At 36.2% G+C, this 18,085-nt stretch overlaps 2 long non-coding RNA genes across 3 annotated transcripts; one reads left to right on the top strand and one right to left on the bottom strand.

Moving 5' to 3' along the window:
- Nucleotides 1–622: 622 nt before the first annotated feature.
- LOC122197740 (uncharacterized) lies at nt 623–1,540 on the bottom strand. Its single transcript, XR_006191400.2, has 2 exons — nt 1,212–1,540; nt 623–863 (listed from the first exon to the last, which is right to left on the bottom strand). It is a non-coding gene; the product is annotated as an uncharacterized LOC122197740 (long non-coding RNA).
- A 361-nt stretch (nt 1,541–1,901) lies between these two features.
- On the top strand, nt 1,902–2,617 carry LOC111910871 (uncharacterized). Of its 2 annotated transcripts, none has more exons than XR_002856672.3 (3): nt 1,902–1,989; nt 2,229–2,332; nt 2,418–2,617. It is a non-coding gene; the product is annotated as an uncharacterized LOC111910871 (long non-coding RNA). The 2 variants fall into 2 exon arrangements; XR_002856671.3 differs by having other exon boundaries at nt 2,201–2,332.
- Nucleotides 2,618–18,085: the final 15,468 nt, after the last annotated feature.

Genomic DNA, 18,085 nt, shown 5'->3' with positions numbered 1-18,085 from the left:
AAACTGTTAAACAGAATCGTAACCTTATGTATCAATTGTAAAATTTTGTCTTTATTTTTTTTCACATTGATACAGTAATTTCATGGTCACGGGACTATAAATAGCCCCAACCCCAAGACCCACATGCAATTTTCGAGAGTTTTTGACCAAATAAATGTATTTGAAAAAAATATTTACCAAATAGGTGTACTTTCAAATATATTTACCAAAAGAGTATAGTAATCAAAAAAATTTACCAAAACAATGTTTTTTTTTAACTTTTTATATTTACCAAAAGAGTATAGTAATCAAAATATTTATCAAAACAATGTTTTTTTTAACTTTTTATATTTAACCAAAACAATGTTTTTTTTTTTGTTTTTTGTTTTTTGTTTTTTTTGTTTTTTTTTTTTGTTTTTTTTTAACTTTTTATATTTACCAAAAGAGTATAGTAATCAAAAGATTTACCAAAATAATGTTTTTTTTTTTCTAACTTTTTTAATATTTTCAGATATTGCTCTAATTTTTATTGTTTTTGAATATACATACCTTTTTTGAACTCTTTGCCATACTTATATAAAAAAAATACAAAAATTATATCTCATTTCATAATCATAAGAAATTGATTTAATCGCACTAAATGTCCTAAATTTTTAATAAAATTCATTTATAAATAATAATGTTAGACATCTTAAATTAAAACCAAAATCAAATATACAATATTTTTTTGGGTATAAATCCAACAATGACTTCTTACAAAGAATTACAAAGAACTGTATTCTACTGTTAACATTGATTGCTTTTTTTAAGCTTTACTATAACTCATACTATCCGACCATCACAAGTTCTCCCGCCCAATAACAAAGAATTGTAACAACATCCATCTAGCAAATTGAACAAAACAGAAATTAAAGATAAAATATAATGCATAAATCAAAATTGAACATAGCCATTGGTTGCTATTTAACAGCTTTAACAAAACAGAAATCAAATATAATCCAATAACAAAGAATTGTAACAACATTCATTACAATTGTTTCTATTTTGTGTTGTGAGTTATGCAGCAATTGATAAGCTACCTGGTTTAACAGTTGTGTTATATGCTAACAGGAACCATAAACTAGGGAAAAGAAGGAAGACCACATCAAAAGAAATAAAACCAACAGCAGGAAAATGAATGAAAGCAGACTACAGGAAAAAAACGAATGCAGACATCATGAACAAATACGAACCTTAGCAGTGAGGTCGATGTCTTCACAGGGGAGGAGAAGGTTATCGTGGCGAGAAGTAGACGACTCGCTTGATGAGGCAACGACCGACAGAATTAGGGCTCGTCGGCTGTGGCAGTACCGAAATCGAAGAACAGTTGCAGACTCGTCGGTGTCTTCTGTCGTGGAGGCGGACTCGCCGGCGTCAGATGTGACCGGAATCGGACTCGTCGGCGTCGCTATGGCCGGAATCGAAGAAACAATCGGGTGAACATCGACGTCGGGGGTTTATTGGGTTTAGACTTTAGAGTATGTAGCTCAATTCTCTATTTTTTTACTTGGTATTAAATTTTGACCCTTGTTCCCGAATTCTATTTAAGGAGAGAAATGGGAGGAAACGGAGGGAAAATGAGGGGTGTGGAAGAAAAATCGTGGGCGGATTTGGGAAGAAAGTGAAGGGAAGGAAAATTTTAGGTTTTATTTTTCTTTCTTTCTAACTCGGGAACACAAAAACTTAAAATTTTCCTTTTATTTCCTTTCATTTCCTTCGAACTCGGGAACACGGAATAATGAATATTTTCCTTCACCTCCCTTTCTTTCCGTCAAAATTTTCATTTCCTTTCCTTTAATGAATTTACAAAAAAAACTGAGAAACAATATGAATAAAGCACACTTATTTGGTAAATAAGTTTTTAAAAAACACCCTTCTGGTAAAAAAAAACTCCAATTTTCCGTCTATATTTCGGTGGCAAAGACGCGACTCTCTCTCGCTAGATTTGTTGGATCTCTTCCTACTCTTTAGGTATCTATCTTTAGATCCGATTTTTTTTTTCAAATCATGTTGTGTAATGTTTCGTTGATGTGTGAAGTTACGTAGATTGTTCCGCACCACTTCGATGTTTTTTTTTTTTTTTTTTTTTTTTCTAAAAATGGAGGAATTAGGGTTTTGTGACAATATATTTTTAATACAAATGGTGATGAGAAAGTGAGTAATTATCCAATTTTATATGAAGTTTACAAACTCAGTGCGTTGTTTGATAGAGACATGGATAGTAAGGAGCAAAGCGAGAGATTGGCGAACATTCAAGCTGAATACGCCAATTACTTGATAGCAAAGTACTTCTCGGATAAAGATATCTATGGAGGTAAAATTCAGAACTTCTGATTTCATTGCAACCTAATTGACTCACGCAAACTTTATGTATGATTTTTTTTTTTCTCATTTCATAGACTGGATTATAGATTTCTTCATCTGCATGAATAGAAAGTGAATTGGATATGGAATAAAATGGAGCTTCATTATCTCCAATGTTTGTTTTGTCAAAGTGAAAATAGTAAACAGACTTTGCTTTTGATGGATGTTTGCTAAATTTTGTTGGCAAATTGAGAAATATGATGTTTATTGTAATAATCTGATTATATTGTGGTTCTGAAATCTTATCAGGATCCTCTTGGGTATTGGAATTAGAAGTATGCACCGCGTATAGAGCATTCAACAGAAACAACAACAACAACCAACCTTTCGAATTGAGATCACTCCTCTAAAAGAATGCTTAATATCAATGTCTTTAAATCATATGGATATTTAGGCATTTTTTAGTGTTGCACAATGGATTTGTCAGATAAAAGTAAAAGTTGATGGTGGTATTTTGGACAGGCTAATGCTATGGATTTTCCACCCTAACTCACTAAAGTTTTTTTTTTCAGACTCACTTTTCTTGCTTAATATCTACCGTTATGACATGTTATAGCTTTTTTAGCTGGTCGCCTTGGATGTGGTGTCTCCATGCAAAAGGGGGTAAGCGGTTGAAAAAACTAGAGTGTAGTATGTCATATTGGTGCCCAAAATGAATTTGAGATGACAAATTGTTTAAACTGGCTCTAAAAAATTAAACTATTTTTCTTGTGAATTTTTTTTTTTTTTTTTCCTTTTGTAAAACGACATCGTCATCTTGGGAAGTGACGACTATTTTGCAAAATGATGCTCACCAGTAAAAGAGAATTATGTTATTTCACAAAAAATGAATTTAAAAATAAATAAACAAATACATAACAAATCTGTAAAGTGTTTTTTATGCGTTTTTGAGTAATGACTTAGTAGGTCTAAGGTTATTCGAAGTGTTAGCTTTTTTCATATTTGATGAATATATTGCAAGTAATAGTTGATTAAAAGGTAAATTTGTAGCATTATAGAAAACCATAACACTTCCATTTTTAGCCTGTACAGTTACACTAATTTATAGCATTATAGAAAACCATAAATTCATACCAAATGCCATAACCGAGTCTTGATAGATTGGATAAAAAGGAACGTTAATTTTTTTAAAGGAGTATATTCTCGTTTAGAACAGGTTCTTGAAAAGATGCTTCACAATGTGGTGAAGATATAGAAACTTTCATGATTTTTAAAAAAAGATAATGTTAAATATCATATTCTTACAAATGGATATTTGCTACTAGAAATCATTTAATGGCAAAAAAAGTATAACAAATGAGAAGAACCAAAGTCTCTTACTATGTTATATGATAAGGAATCATAATCATGCCTAGCTAGCCCTAGAAATATCAAAGCTGATTTAATTCGGTCACAATCAGAGTAACAATTCAAGACCGTACAACATGTAGATCTAATGAAGGCTTCTATTATAATATTGTACAAGAATATGTTCGGTTTTCTGGCTTGAATGGAATCATCAACCTTGTTAGAGTCATGGTGTACAAAATAAAATGTGTTTCTTATACTTGGTGTATCAACTATTGAGATTGGCATAGGTGTTTCCTATTACATAAGCGACGATTGAGATATGTTTTTGGGTAATAAAATTTGTGAATGAGTTCGATGATCATTTTTTGAATGATTCGCTAATTTGTGTCATTGAAAAAAAAAACTATAGAAGGTTACAAATGAAGTTATATTTGATTGTTTCCAAAAATAAAAATTGTTAGAGGACAATTATAGTATGTTATTGACGATTTTTCTAGTAATTTAGTACTTTTTTTTTCTACTGACATTTAAAATCATTTTAACTTGACTTGAAAAATTATGTAATATAATTATTATTATTTTTTGTATCCTAGCCTATATGATCATGGATCTGTCACAACACCAAGGTGTACACATAATATAAGAACTGAAGAACCGAGATGAGTCTAATGACAATTGCATACCTATGTATAAATGATGACTTATGAAACATTTTTCCCTAATGCATAAGGCTACTTGCTTGTCCATATAATAGTTGTAGTGCTAAAAGGCAAGGTTTCAAATTTCAACAAGAAAGAAATCATAAGTTGCGAAAAATGTATATGCCAAAAGAATATGAAATAAATTTATCGACTGATTATGTGACAATCTAACTCCATAGTTGAAATACTTCACATCCAAACATTTAAATCTGAATCAAAACTAAAAAAATCAAGAACATAATATAAAAACTACTGCTAAAAGGTAAATGATCAATTTAGGAAATATCTACATAAAAACAACATCAGATGGAGTGAGATTCAATGCACTACGAAAATAGTTTTTTTTTTTCTCTTTTCCATATATGGTTAACAATTAATTAATCTAACCATAAAAACAAATCATGACATCTGAACTTAAGAAACCATTATAAATTTACCAACAAGTTAACATATAAAAAGTAGTTAAATTAAAAAATTTCAAGGAAAGGTGTTTGATTTAACTTACATGAGAACAATACATGAATGCACAATGAATGACATTTAAGGAGAAAAGAAACAATTCTTGATTTTTTTGAAGTAAGAACGAGAAGAAGATTAGCAGATTCCTCGTTGAAAACAACCGCATCCAAAAAAATCAAAGAAAATTGACCATTATGCTACTTAACAACCGCAATCATTGTGTTATATAATTTTTCCATGCAATTGTGTTCTATAGTAATCGGCCCATAGGGTGTGTAAATGAACCTTGGGGGAAGATGCTAATAGATATTTTACCAAAACTTAACAAGTATTTGAGCATCATAAACAAAGTCTATAATAAGAATCACAATATTGTGATTTATATCACCATAAAATACAAAGAATTCAAGAATATAATATTTCTTCCAGTCAACAATTACATATCATGAATAACCCCTACATAACACTTGAGACTCTTCTAGCTTCCAAAGTCCTTTAGCTCCCTGACCTTAGTAACACAATCTTATGTATTTTTTAGGTCAATAAACACCATGTAGAGGTCCTTATTTCTTTCTTTAAACCTTTCTATAAGAAATCTAAGTAGGAAGATCACCTTAGTTGTAGACCTCCTAAGTGTAACATCCCAAAAATCAAGGCAAAGTTTTCATTTTTAAAAACCATACCAAAATCTATAAGTTTAAAAAAGAAGTTCCCAAAAATTATTATCATGAATCAGAGTATCCTATAATCATCAAAGCACATAAAATCATGAATGATGTGCACGATCAAGACTTCGCCTTTCCCTTGTCCTCTGAAGTACCCGAAACCATAAAATTCAAACTGCAAGCCAAAGCTTAGCGAGTTCCCTCAAAATACAACCACACAACATATAACAACATGCATATCGGGTCCACAACCATCGGACCGGAATACCCCCAAGAGAGTAACATGAGTCTGGTTTGCCTCCCTGGCTCATAACTCATGTCAGGATTGCTCTCGAGCCAACAACATAAGTGTAGATTCCCTTTCCGACCCACAACTTATGTCTAGCTTAGTCCTAGGTTTGTTGGCTTTTGCACAGAGCAATATTTCCTCAACCCAAACAAACTATGTCGACATATGCAACAGATAAAACACATAAAAACAAACAGATAATCATGTAGATCTAAAAGATCACAACAACATAGAAACATCTTATACTAGGATACATAGCCTAGTGGGTCGACATTGGTGCATTTGACCCACAAGTGTAGTGAGGAAAACTCACCTAACAGACTAAAAATAGTTAAACAGATCACTGCTCCAAATGCTTCCTCTACAGATCACCTATAAAATTAACTTGGAACCAAACTCAAAACTACTATACAAAATTACCCAAAGTGCCCTTAAGTCAAACTTGGTCAAAGTCAACCTTCAGCTGGTCGTCATGGCGAGGCCATCCTTGGGGTGACAACCCGAAATTTTTATCATGTACAATAGATAAATTCAATCATAGTTAAACTCGTTTTGCTACCTTTTAGCACTGTTTAGGGTCTATTTGAGAGTTCTAGACCTAGTACAATCAAGGTAGGAGCCTAGAAATGGGATAACAAGATGCATATCAAGCAAACTTGGGCCAAACACTCCAACATATGGAGTGTGCGGCCGCCCACTTGAGTGTACGGCCACACACCCATTCCAGCCACACACTTCCACCTATATATTCAACACTTAGCCTTTTTAAACCACTTTTCCACTTCTACAAGTCTAGAACTCGAAATGTTCTCAAGTATCATCCAACTTTTCACTCCAATCTTCGATCAAGTAAGTGATTCATCCTTGGATTAGTTAATACATGAACTTAACTAGCCTTCCCCTTTGCTTTGATCCATGAAAACATCCATTTTTAGTCAAGAACACACACTAGTTTTGGACCTTAATCACCCTTTCAAGCCTCTATAACGTGTATACACTTGTCATAACTTGTTATATACCAAGAACACTTGATGATATGCTTGAAAAACACGAATTTATCATCTTCATAAAGGGTGTGCGGCCGCACACATCATAATGGCTGCACACACCCTTTTTAGGTCCAAAAATGGCAATGAACTCCATATAAGGCTAAAGCATGAAATAAGAAACCTTCCTAGATGAGTCCTAAAGCCATAAAAATACATTTTGGCACATTTCATAGGGAGTGTGCGGCCGAACACACACACACACACAAATGGTGTATTTTGACCATACACTCCCTTGTATAGCCATACACCCCTTATATACAATCATATGTGGTTGTAAAACTTCAATATAAGTGTTTACTAGTCCCTAAGGTGGCCCCAATTCAATAATTAGTTGTTTCAAGCACTAATTGTATATATATATATATATATATATATATATATATATATATGTCATTATACGGTTAATAGGATTCGTTTGTGCTCAAGTCTCCAATTGACACCCAACAATCCTATATCGATCTTTCATTTGAGTTACTCACTACAGGTAAGTTCATACCCCTTAATCTACCTTTTAAATGATTTTAAATGCTTTTATGGGGGCATACAAGTTGAAACATTATAGTTATTATATCAATCACATGTGAGTAATAATTACCAAACTATGGATTTGCTATACTGCTAGCTGTTTTATCACTCAAACTACTTCAAAATGATTATCAAACTCTTTTACATGTCAAACTCTTTATCAAACTTGTTCTTACATGACAAACCTTTTCCTTTAACTCTTTTACACTTACATATTGTCCAAACCTTGTCTAATGCATATATAGTTATACAAGTAAGGTTTGAAGGACTTAGGACTGATAACACACTTTATTTCATGTTCCTTGTTTGGTTGTGGACTTAGAGTACACTGTTGTTTGTCCGAGTCTCGTTTGATCCTTAGTTACATATTATGTATATATGTATAGACATAAAAGCTTTTATCTCAGTTCAATACACTCACTTATACAAACAACTTTACTAGTAAACTATAACAGGTATAGTTTAGGAAGACACTACTCATTACTTCTAGTACAATGAAACATGCAAAGAGTCAGTTCATACATGAGTCAATACATATTATTATGAGAAACTAAGAGAACATACTATAATGAGAAACAATACATACTATACACTATACAAAAGAACATACTATGATGAGAAACAAAGAGAACATACTACATACTAGACTGAGAGAACATATAATACTCTAGCACATACATTATATATACAAGTATACAATAACCTAAATGTGAACCATTGTTCGGGGCGTGGCATCACTGCCATGGCCTGATTTATATCTAGAATCTCCTGGAGGGATAGCGTGAATTTGTGTATAGATCTATACTGGGTTGACTATCCTACACCTTGTTGTTCGCTACAGTGGGACTTGCAAGTCTACGGGTGCCAAATGTCATTTCTTCTGACGTCTTTCATCGTCGTGTTATTAGTCGATAGCATGGTGCAATCATTTCACATTACATCTTAATTAATGGTCGGATTAAGGTAGATAAGGTGTCTAAGTCCATAACTTATTTGGTATATACTTGACCCGACCCGGCATGGTCCATTTGGGTTGCACTTCACCCGAACAATTTATGGATAATTTTATGAGAGTTATACACATATGTTTATTAATATATTATAAGTTATAATATATTAATATGAAGTTATGTTATTTAATTAGTCTTAGTCTTAAATTAATTATGAATTAATTTAGAGATTAAAAGGAAGACTAATTAGATTATGGGCTATTGGTTTTATATGGTGTGGGCTAACACTCATTTGTTAATGGGCTAGGCTTGGATGGAAGTCCATGGATGATCCATGGAGCTTTTAACCCATGGGTCCTTGGAAAAGGAAAGGTCATGGGTTATTAGGGTTTCACCCTAACCATGTATACTATATAAGCATGCTTATGTTGCATGAAATAGCCACTAGTGTGTGTGCTTGTGTGTGGCCGAAAATATAAGTGTGTATACACTCTCTCAAAGTTTTCCAAGTGTTTGTGGTGATTTGTGATTCCATTTGAGGCATTCACATTATTGGTGCTTGGCTCTCAAACTCCAAAGAATCAATCTCATCAAAAAGGTATGTAATCTCATCTAACTCTTTTATGTTTAAATGTTCCCCATGCCATGTTAGATAGGTTATGAACCTTGGAAAATTATTATTTTGCATGTATTTAGACAAACATAGATCCAAGGTTTATTAGGGTTGCATGCACACTTAGGAAGTGTTAGATTGCTCAAAACCCAACAGTGGTATCAGAGCCTAGGCTTGCTTGTTTGATACTTGATGCAAAATAATAATAATAAAAAAAAAAAAACAGAATTTCGACTTTTGCTGCTGGAAATGGACTAGAAATATTACCCTAAACTGTTTTGGTGTTTTAAAACTTGTTTTAGTTGGTGTAATGGTTGTTCTAATCCATTTACAATAGCATATATCAAAATTCCATGATTTTTATGTGTTCATATAATTCTTGAAATTTTGATGATCATGTTCATGTTCTTATGAATTTAGAAGATGATAGGAATTATTTGCTGAATTGTTTGGAATTAATTCTTGATCATTTATGTGTTTTAATGGAGTCCATAATTTGTCCTCAAGTTATGGATATCCAAATGTCACTTTTCTTTAACACACATTTAAACACATAAGTTACATGAAAATGAAGAGTCTTCATTTTTTATGAACCTTTAATTCATAAGTTATGAAATGAAAAGTTTTTGGATAGTTACAAAACTTGCCCTTAAGTTTTGGAATTTGTAAAGTTTCACACACTTTAATAAACTTTAATTCCAACCCTTAGAGTTTTAATAGTTAAAATTCAACCCTTATACTATTTATAACATTAATGGTTAATTATTATATATATGTATAAGAATAAGTCGTTCTACCGTTAGTAGGCCTCATTCACAAAGCCGGTCTATAAGGTGGGTATAAGGTTGTTGCCTATAAAATGGCAACTTAATGGGTGTCCACTCTCACCCACCGCTTGCTTGACTGGTGGAGGGTCGTTAGCCGAACGGGTAGGACAATGACTTTAAATCCTCATTAAAAGTATAATGATTATTATGAAGTAACTAAACCTCTTTAATTCCCAATCTTAGTTATTTTAGGAAAAATGTGAACATGGTGCTAGTCCATGGAATTCACACTTTGTACCTTACCAAGTCGTTGGTGGAGCGCGTGTGGTTAACCGGCACACTAACTTGGACTAGTAAGGATCACGAAGGGTGACTTAATGTTTGTCATAGATCAATGGAGCATGTGTGGTTAACCGGCACATTGATTAGGTGATAATATTAAGGGTACCAAGTGAATTAGCATGGTTATTCACACCTTGTTTTGTGATCCTCGGCATCCCAGTCACAAAACTTGAAGGGCACAATCGAGATTGAAACATGCCATTGAAAAGTTCGATGAATCTCAAAAGAATCTAGGAATTTCAAATCCAATGAAAACCTAATAATTCATTTTGTTTTTCATGGTGGAAATTGGTGAATCGTCATTCACCTACCTTTCAAATATATTATTACTTAGATTACGGCATCCCTCTTCTAAGTATAATATATTGTGATTGGGTCCTAGCCTTAATATTACATTTGGGTGTCTTATTAAGGATTCTATATATCTAATCTAAACTTGCCTTCTTCTTTCAGATGTCTTCCAACACTAATGCTTCGGGCTCTAACCCAACTAGTTCTTTCTCTCTCATGAATCTTTGTGGGAGAGTCATCTTTGATGGTTCCAACTTCATGGATTGGATTAGGAACATAAGGATGGTTACTCGTTATGAGGACAAGGAATATGTCCTCGATAAGGAGTTAAAAGAGCTTGATGATTCTACTGCTACTCCTGAGGAGATCGCTGAATTCAGGACACATGAGAGAGATGCTACTAAGGTGGCATGTATCATGATGGCCACGATGACAGCCGAGCTCCAAAAGTCATATGAAGATTTCTACCCTTTTGAGATGCACCAAGACCTGATGGAAAGGTACCATCAGAGTGCTCGTCAGGAGCGGTATGAAATAATCTCCTCCATAATAACTACCCGCATGAAGGACGGTGATTCCGTCACGGCTCACATGCAAAAGATGCAAAGGTATGTGGACCGTTTGCTGAAGCTGAATGTGAACATTCCTGAGGAGTTGGCAATTGAAATCATTTTGCACTCCTTACCTTCTTGTTATGACCAATTTCGTATGACATATCATATGAACAAGGAGGAAGTTACCCTCAGCAAGCTTCAAGGACTCTTGAAGACCGCTGAAACCGGTCTTAAGGGCAAGGCGGTTGTTACCTCTACTACTCCTACTCCAACATCTACCCCTGTTTTGGCTATCGGGCAAGGCAAAGGGAAAAAGAGGAAGCACCCTTCGAAGGGTACCAAGGGAAAGTCTCTTGAAGGCTCCTCATCGAAGACTAAGAGCGGTTCTGTCACTCCTTCTGCCATTCCCAAGGATGTTGAATGCTTCTATTGCCATGAAAAGGCACACTGGAAGCGAAACTGCCCTAAGGACTTGCAGGATCTAAAGGATGGGAAAGTGAAACCCACCCATGCAGGTATTTACACTATATTGTCTAATTACTCAACATATTCTAACTCTTGGGTGCTTGATACAGGATGTGGTATTCACATATGTTCTGATTTGCAGGGCCTAAGAAGAAGTGAGGATGTGGAGCACGGGAAGATAAACTTGATCATGGGGAATAGGAGGGCTTCACCTGTTTCCAAGATTGGAGTTTATACTTTGTTGCTTAATAATGGGTTAAAATTAGATTTGAATAAATGTGTGTACTCGTCTGAAATGGCGAGGAATATTATTTCTTTTCATGCTTTGTACAAACAAGGTTTTAACTTTTCGTTTGATAATGAATGTGGTGGTATTAATGCTTTCTTTAAAAATGTGTTTTATTTTAAAGCGTTACCTTGTGATGGTGTGTATGAAACTGTGTCGATTGTAGACAGCTTAGGAAATAATGTGTTGTATATTGATTCTTCTACTAGCCTAGATAAAGCATCATTGTGGCATTGTCGTCTTGGAAATGTAAACAAGAAACGCATAGGCCAACTCCAAAATAGTGGAGTCTTGGAGTCATTCGACCTTAAATCGGATGATAGTTGTGAATCTTGTCTACTTGGGAAGATGACAAAATCACCCTTCACTGGAACTTGTGAAAGGGGTGAGGGTTTGTTGGACCTAATACATACTGATGTATGTGGGCCATTCAAAACCGCCACAAGGGATGCTAATCGGTATTATGTGACTTTTATTGATGATTTTAGTAGATATGGATATGTCTACTTAATCAAACATAAGTCAGAAACCTTTGAAAGGTTTAAGGAATTCAAACAGGAAGTAGAAAATCAATTGGGCAGGAACATTAAGATGCTTCGATCTGATCGAGGTGGTGAGTATCTTAGTACCGAGTTCCTTGACTATCTTAAGGAGTGTGGGATTGTCTCACAATTGACTCCTCCCAGGACACCACAGCTGAATGGTGTAGCTGAGAGGCGTAATCGAACCTTGTTGGACATGGTTCGCTCTATGATGAGTCGAGTTTCGCTACCAATCTCTTTTTGGGGGTATGCCTTAGAGACTGCCGCCCATATCCTTAATCTAGTCCCTACAAAGAAGGTTACCAAAACACCTCATGAGATGTGGACTGGGAAGGTTCCCAATTTGGATCACATCAAGATTTGGGGTTGCGAGGCTTTCGTGAGGCGTGAGACTCATGATAAGCTCGAACCCCGAAGTGAAATGTGTATTTTCATCGGCTACCCACAGAAATCCTTCAGTTACCTCTTCTAGAGACCCAGTGAGAATGTGGTCTTTGTAGCAAGAAGAGGGGTCTTCCGTGAGAGGGAGTTTATAAGCCAAGGAGACAGTGGGAAGCAAATTGATCTTGAAGAAATTCAAGAAGCAATTGGTGAAGGAACCTCAGACACTAGCAATCAACCTGAGGAGGAAACTCCTGTTGAGCAAGCTGACATGTCTGTACCTCCGAGGCGTTCCACACGGGTTAGGAACACACCTTCGTTTTATTATGGCTTTCATATTACTACGGAAGGTGATACGTTTATCAGCGATAGTACACTGGTAAATTTGGATGAACCTAGCAGTGTCAAGGAAGCCATGGCAGGCCCGGAGTCTGCTAAATGGAAGGAGGCTATGGACAGCGAGATACGGTCCATGTATGACAATCAAGTTTGGAACTTGGTTGACAATGTACCAGGCCGTAAAACAGTTGGGTGCAAATGGATCTTCAAGAAGAAGACCGACATGGAAGGAAAAGTTCATACTTATAAGGCTCGACTGGTTGCGAAGGGTTTTACTCAGACTCAAGGTATTGATTATGATGAAACCTTCTCGCCAGTAGCAGAGATTAAGTCTATTAGGGTTATGCTAGCCATTGTAGCATTTCATGATTATGAAATATGGCAAATGGATGTCAAAACCGCTTTCCTTAATGGAAAGTTGGCTGAGGATGTGTATAAAAAGGTCTTTATAAGTAAGTCAATAGTTGCTAAGTGGATACGCTAAGGTTATATGTAACTAGGATGTCATAGACTTAGAATTTATAACCTTTGCTTTACTCCATGTTCCTTGTTTAATTGTGGGTTTAGAGTTACGGTCACTTATTCGAAGGTCTATCATGTTTTGATTTCATATAACTGGTATGCACTAAACAAGTATTAAAGTAACTGATAAAGATCCTCTTCTAATTAGCTAGTTAGTACGTCTATTAATTATTTATTTATCCCTTTCTCACGTACATAACATGGTTGGATTCCATCCCCACGACGACCCATACTTCCCAAACGAAGGCAATGTCGGATGGCTTGAAGAAGAGCCAGTAGATGATCATCCAATCCCTTTGGATGATCACCACGTTCAAGGCTTTTCGGATAGTTCTGACTTTGAGCCAGAAGTCAACAACTTACCTCAAGGGGCTCAAGTCCCAAATCTCAACCCCCGACTAGCATTTCAAGGTCCCCCACCCTTATGGGCGACAAACTTGAACCGTTGGAGTGATGAGCAGGATCAGCCCTTACCCTTCAATGGAGACCGAAGCTTTTACAATTTAAGTGAGGGAGGTCCAGCTGACCGAGTCCTGCCCATCATGAGCCGTAGGATTACTCGGAATGTCGAATAAGGTCGGGCAGCCAGCGACCGCGTCATGGAAATTGACGCCAACTCTGGTGTTAACACGGTCCGCTTTCGCCATCTCGAAGAGGCAATGGAAAGGACTAGGAGATCCAATGAGACTCTACAACAACAGTTAGCTGCATACCGAGCTGAAGTCATAGAACTTCGAGTGCGTCAGAGAGCTCATGAACGACATCTTCAGGACATAGTTCGTCAACTAGCTGATATGAGGGTCCGCTCGAGGAGTAGCCGTTGCCAGTAGAAGATGGCTAACTCATCTTTCCTTTTGGTTTAAGAAATAGCCTTTCTTAGCTATGCTCTAAGTACCACTTCTTTGTAATTATTCCTATCTTTCAAGTACTTTAACTAGACTTCTAAACTGTCAACATTTTCCCTTATGGTATGATGTAAGACCTACTGCTAGGTCATTTTTCCCGAACTCATTTACATCATTAATACCAGTAATATCGGAAGTTATCTAATCTATTGAAAAGTCTCTACTCTTATGATTCCCTATTCCAATATGGTGTCGCTATTTCAAAACATACACTCATTCAACTGTTGGACTATGACAATTTAGTCCATGGATCACTCTTGTTATACTTACAATTGATTCTTACTATCATGTCCATCTTTGTAAACTTTTTAGTTAAAGATGCCTCCGCGTTGATCAACGAGACGCAATCCTCTGGTAACTTCAACATCTCCACCTCCTCCTCAAATCGATACGACAACTCTAAATGTTGTAGTAGCTGCGGCTGTGGAAACAACCATGGATCAATATCATTCTACTGGTACCAGTGGAGGTGGAGCATCTGTTCATTCAACTCAAGGTGAGGTCCTCGTGCGCTAGAGAGAGTGCTCCTACAAGGACTTCACTAATTGCAAGCTAAAGTCCTTTAAAGGGACTTGCAGAGTCATTGCCCTTTCGTAGTGGTTCGAGAAAACAGAATTGGTTTTTGAAATATGCTCCGGCCCAGAAGGGAGCAAGGTCAAGTTCGCTTCCTGCACCTTCGAGCAAAAATCCCTAACATGGTGGAATAGCCATGTCAAATCACTCACTCTAGTGGTGGAAAATGCTATAGGCTGGGATGCTCTGAGAGAGCTTATGATTGAAGAACACTGCCCGAGGGGCGAAATCCAGAAATTAGAGCAGGAACTTGTTGGGTTTTGAGCATAGTAACACTCCTATGGTGTACATGCAACCCTAGAAACCTTGGATATCAGTTTTCTCTAAAATACATGCAAATTTGATTTCCAAGGTTCACAAACTAACTAGCATGTTATGGGGTACTAGTAATACAAAACTTTAGTAGAATAACGTACCGTTCTTTTGTGGTTGATTGCTTGGAGTTTATGAGCCTAGCACCAATAGTGTGGATGCCTCAAGTGGTGTCACAAATCACCAAAACAAATTGGAAGCTCTTGAGAGAATAAGAACACTTGTAGAAATCAGCTCACTCTTATGCTCACACACACTAGTGCCAATTCTAGAACCAAGGACTACTTTATATAGTATGGAGGATTAGGGATAAACCCTAATACCCCTGACTCTTCATTTACTTAGGATCCATGGGTTAAAAGCTCCATGGATTATCCATGGACTCCATATACTCTTAGCCCACCCTGAATAAATCTTAGCCCAATCCATGTATAAATAAGAGTCCATATTTAATTAGCTCCATTTTGATCACTAAATTAATTCTAAATTAATTCTTGATCAATACTAATTAAATAATTATGATATCATATTAATATATTATAACCAATAATATATTAATATATTATAAACATCTTATTCTCAAAAGTATATCCAAACAAGTTGTTAGGTGGAGTGCAACCCAAATGGACCATGCCGGGTCGGGTCAAGCTAATACCAAATATAGTTACGGACTTAGACACCGTATCCAACATTCTCCCACTTGGATAAGTCTGATAACTATAGTTGCAAGTATAACTTCAGGAACCAACCAACAATCGTAGCTCTTTAAAACTCTGTTGAACTATGAAGCGGCATTTTAGATAAGTGATCACATATTCCTCTGTTCCCAAGATATCAGCTGGAAAAACACATGGAACATGGTCTGACTTATTGTCCAACATTTGTTTCTCGATCTCTGATTTGTCTGACATAGAACTAAATTGAACACATCAATTAGGTTCTGACCGGGCCCGACACATAAGTCAAAACCTAATCATCAAGGGGCCTAGATATCGCTTCTATTACTAGAAGGAACAGATAAACTTCGAATCATATGCTTGTACTAACTACTTGTTGAATTATGCACAAAAGCACATTTTATGACATCAAGTTACTGATGTGTTTTCGTACAATCAATGGATAACCAACTCATAGTCAAGAACTCATATCTCTAGGTTTGAAGACATATATGATGTTATCGTCTCGCGATCACTCAAGATAAATTCCATGAAGTGATACTAGCGAGTGTGGGTTTAATCCAATACTCAGGACTTATGAGCACTTATGAATGTTGTGGCAACCATTTCTATGTCTAATGCACCTTAGACAAATCTTACAAGACAAATTCATGACAGTCTTGATTCATATCTAGCTACTTCCGACATATGAACGACTGTGGAGAGTTTGAATAAAATAATTATTATGGAAGTCAAAACATGCAAAATCGAAACAATAATAAACCATCAACATAGGATAGTTACACTTTACTCATAAATAAATAACAACTTTTATTTAATCATCAAATGTCAATTACATTTTACAAGTTTCAGAAATCTAATTATTAAAATTAATATTGTCCCTCAGCCCGATGCTTCTTGCATGCTGCAAATGCCTAACCCTAGTCAGTCCCTTCGTGAGGGGATATGCAGGGTTCTCTTCTGACGATACCCTCTTTGCCACGAGGAGTCCTTCTTCTATCTTGTGTCTTATGAAGTGGTATTTTCTGTCAATGTGTCTGGATTTACCGTGATCTTTTGGCTCCTTGGCTAAGTCAACCACACTATTGCTATCACAGAAAATCTCCATAGGCTCTTGTATAGCTGGCATAACTCCAAGGTCTCCAATGAAGTTCTTCAGCCATATCGCCTCCTTCGCCGCTTCACTCGCTGTTATGTACTCTGATTCACAAGTAGAATCAGCTACTGCCTCCTGTTTGGAACTTTTCCAAGTAATTGCTCCTCCATTTAGGGTAAAGACCCAGCCTGACTGAGAGTGGAAATTATCCCTGTTAGTCTGAAAGCTAGCATCACTATACCCAATTACTCTCAAGTCATCACTCCCACCAAGGGTAAGGACCCAATCCTTAGTCCTCTGTAGGTACTTGAGAATATTCTTTACCACAGTCCAGTGTGCCATGCCCGGATTTCCCTGAAATCTGCTAACCATGCTCAAAGCAAAGGCTACATCAGGGCGAGTACAAGTCATAGCATACATGATCGAGCCAACAGCGGAAGCATATGGAAATCGACTCATCTACGCTATCTGAGCCTCTGTACTCGGACTTTGAGTCTTACTCAGCTTGGTATTGTGTTGGATCGGCAAGTCCCCTTTCTTGGAATTCTGCATATTGAATCTTTTCAACACCTTATCCTAGTAGGTACTCTAACTAAGTCCAATTCGTCTCTTACTCTTGTCTCTCATTATCCTTATACCTAGGATATAGGCAGCTTCTCCAAGGTCCTTCATAGAGAAACACTTCCCAAGCCAGGACTTAACCTCCTGCAAAGTTAGGATGTCATTTCCTACGAGTTGTATGTCATCCACATACAACACCAGAAAGCTAACTACACTCCCACTAGCCCTAACATACACACAGGACTCATCTTCGCTCCTCGAAAAGCCAAACTATTTGACTTTTTCATCGAAGCAAAGATTCCATCTACAAGATGCTTGTTTCAATCCATAAATGGATTTATCAAGCTTACACACCCTATTAGGGTACGTTGCATCAACAAAACCCTCTGGATGATCCATGTAAACATCCTCAGCCAACTTTCCATTAAGGAAAGTGGTTTTGACATCCATTTGCCATATTTCATAATCATGGAATGCAGCTATGGCCATCAAAACTCTAATAGACTTAATCTTTGCTACTGGTGAAAAGGTCTCATCATAGTAAACTCT

The sequence above is a fragment of the Lactuca sativa genome, chromosome 4 (genome assembly GCF_002870075.4).
Source record: "Lactuca sativa cultivar Salinas chromosome 4, Lsat_Salinas_v11, whole genome shotgun sequence".
Classification (NCBI taxonomy): Eukaryota; Viridiplantae; Streptophyta; class Magnoliopsida; order Asterales; family Asteraceae; genus Lactuca; species Lactuca sativa.
This window is presented reverse-complemented; position numbering and strand designations above follow the sequence as displayed.